We start from the raw sequence: 3,047 nt of genomic DNA, 5'->3' as shown, positions 1-3,047 counted from the left end.
GTGCAGACTGGAGCGCAGCAGTGGAAGCAGCCCCAAAGACTGCTGAAGGAACCTCGGGCAGAGGGGCAGACCGGGAACTACCAGGAGGCCTGACCCCGAGGACAAGGAGACAGGAGCCCCCAGGAGCTTGGAAGGCGCAGGCAGACCCTGAGTGTGAATACAAAGCTGAAAAGGGGCGGGGCTAATGATGGCAAGCAATAGGGAAGTCCAGAAGAAAAAGACTATCAAGAGAAACTCTGGAACACTCGACAACTTCTACACAGAGAAAATCCAGACAACAGAGGAGGACAAACAAATAACCAAACCTCCCGCAAAAAATGAAAGCTGGTCACAAGCAATTGAAGAGTTCAAAAATGAAATGCTGAGGAAGATGGAAGAAATCTGGCAAGAAAATAACAGTTTAAAAGGCAGAATTTCACAATTGGAAAGTGAGACAAGTCAACTGAAGACCAAAAATGACCAGATTGAAAAGGAAAACCAAAAGATTATAGCCAAAAACCAAAACATTATAGCCGAAAACCAGTCCTTAAAGGCTAGAATCGAACATTTAGAAACCAATGATCTCTCAAGACAACAAGAACAAATAAAACAAAGTCAAAAGACTGATAAAATAGAAGGAAACATGAAATATCTCAATGAGAAAGTGACAGACCAAGAAAACCGGTCTAGAAGAGACAACTTGAGAATCATTGGTCTTCCAGAAAAGGCAGAAATTAATAGAAACTTGGACTCCATACTTAAAGAAATTATTCAGCAAAATTGCCCTGAAGTTCTACAACAAGAGGGCAATATAGACATTGAAAGGATCCATAGAACACCCTCTAAACTGGACCCAGAAAAACCAACACCCAGAAATATAATAGTGAAATTGAAGAGCTTTCAAGTAAAAGAAAAAATCTTACAAGAAGCCAGAAAGAGACAATTCAAATATCAAGGAGTACCAATAAGGATCACACAGGATCTGGCAGCCTCAACACTAAAAGACCACAAGGCTTGGAATACAATATTCAGAAAGGCAAGAGAGCTGGGCCTTCAGCCACGAATCAACTACCCATTGAAACTGACTATATACTTTCAGGGGAAAGTATGGGCATTCAACAAAATTGAAGAATTCCAAGTTTTTGCACAAAAGAGACCAGGACTAAATGGAAAGTTTGACACTCAACCACAAATATCAAGAGAAAGATGAAAAGGTAAATAAGAAACAGAGGGAAAGGAAAGAAAACTCATAATCTTTTAAGCTTGACTCTTTAAGGGCATAAATAAGATCTAATTATCTGTATTACTAGGTGGAGAAATGCTATGTATAATTCTCTGTAGTGAACTCTATACACTATTATAATATTCACTATTATAGCAACCAGAAGAATAATTCATAGGGAGAGGACAGGATACTAAATGGTCTAAGAAGACATGGGGGGTGGGAAAGAGGCGGGGAATAGTAGGGGACACCAAGAAAAATCTGAGTAAATAAGAAAAATAAGATATTCTATTACACACAAAGAGGACATGGGAAGGGGAGGGGATAAATAAGACCATAAGAAGGAGAGGAAGAGAGCATAATCAAACCTTACTCTCAGTGTAATCAACCTGGAGAAGGAAGAGTAGCTTTATTATCCATCCGGATAAAAAACTCTATCTAACCCTACTGAGAAAGTCAGAAGGGATAAACCAAAGGGAGCGGGGGAGTGGGGAGGCCAAAAAAGGGAAGGGAGAAGAAGGGAGAGGGAATTCATTTGGTCTTTAAAAAACAAAAAGAGGGGAATAACAAGGGAGGGGGAAGAAAAGGAAGTCAATCAAGGGAGGGGATAAGGGATACCAGCTCAAAGCAAACCACTGGTGTAAAAGAAAATAGTGTAAGAAGAAGGAGTGGGTCTAGGGGAGGATACAAAAATGTCAGTGAATACACAACTAACAATTGTAACTCTGAATGTGAACAGGATGAACTCACTCATAAAATGGAAGCAAATAGCAGAATGGATCAGAAACCAAAATCCTACCATAGGTTGTCTACAAGAAACACATATGAGGCGGGTAGACACAAACAAGTTCAAGGTTAAGGGTATGAGCAAAATCTTTTGGGCATCAAATGAGAAAAAGGCAGGAGTGGCTATCATGATCTCTGACAAATCCAAAGTAAAAATAGATATGATTAAAAAAGACAGGGAAGGTCATTACATCCTGATTAAAGGCAGTATAAACAATGAGGAAATAACACTGCTCAATATATATACACCAAGTGGAATAGCACCCAAATTCATAAAAGAGAAACTGGCAGAGCTCAAGAAGGAAATAGATAGTAAAACCATAATAGTGGGAGATCTAAATATTCCTCTTTCAGATCTAGATAAATCAAACCAAAAAATAAATAAGAAAGAAGTAAGAGAAATGAATGAAGTCCTAGAAAAATTAGATTTAATTGATATGTTGAGAAAAATAAATAGGGACAAAAAGGAATACATCTTATTTTCACCTGCACATGGTACATTTACAAAGATTGACCATGTAATAGGGCATAGAATCATGGCAAACAAATGCAAAAGAGCAGATATAATAAATGTAACCTTCTCAGATCATAATGAAATAAAAATAATAATCAGTAAGGGCACCTGGACAGGCAAATCAAAAACCAATTGGAAATTAAAAAATATGATTCTCCAAAACCAAATTGTCAAAGAAGAAATCATAGAAACAATCAACAATTTCATTGAAGAGAATGACAATGATGAGACATCCTACCAAATTCTGTGGGATGCAGCCAAGGCAGTACTCAGGGGGAAATTTATATCCTTGAGTGCATATATTAACAAATTAAGGAGGGCAGAGATTAATGAATTGGGTATGCAACTCAAAAAATTAGAAAGCGAGCAAATAAAAAACCCCCAGATGAAAACTAAATTAGAAATACTAAAAATTAAGGGAGAAATTAATAAAATCGAAAGTAAAAGAACTATTGAATTAATAAATAAGACTAGAAGCTGGTATTTTGAAAAAACAGATAAAATAGACAAAGTACTGGTCAATCTAATAAGAAAAAGGAAAGAAGA

This window comes from Gracilinanus agilis, chromosome 4 (genome assembly GCF_016433145.1).
Source record: "Gracilinanus agilis isolate LMUSP501 chromosome 4, AgileGrace, whole genome shotgun sequence".
Classification (NCBI taxonomy): Eukaryota; Metazoa; Chordata; class Mammalia; order Didelphimorphia; family Didelphidae; genus Gracilinanus; species Gracilinanus agilis.
Note: the sequence above shows the minus strand (reverse complement) of the source record.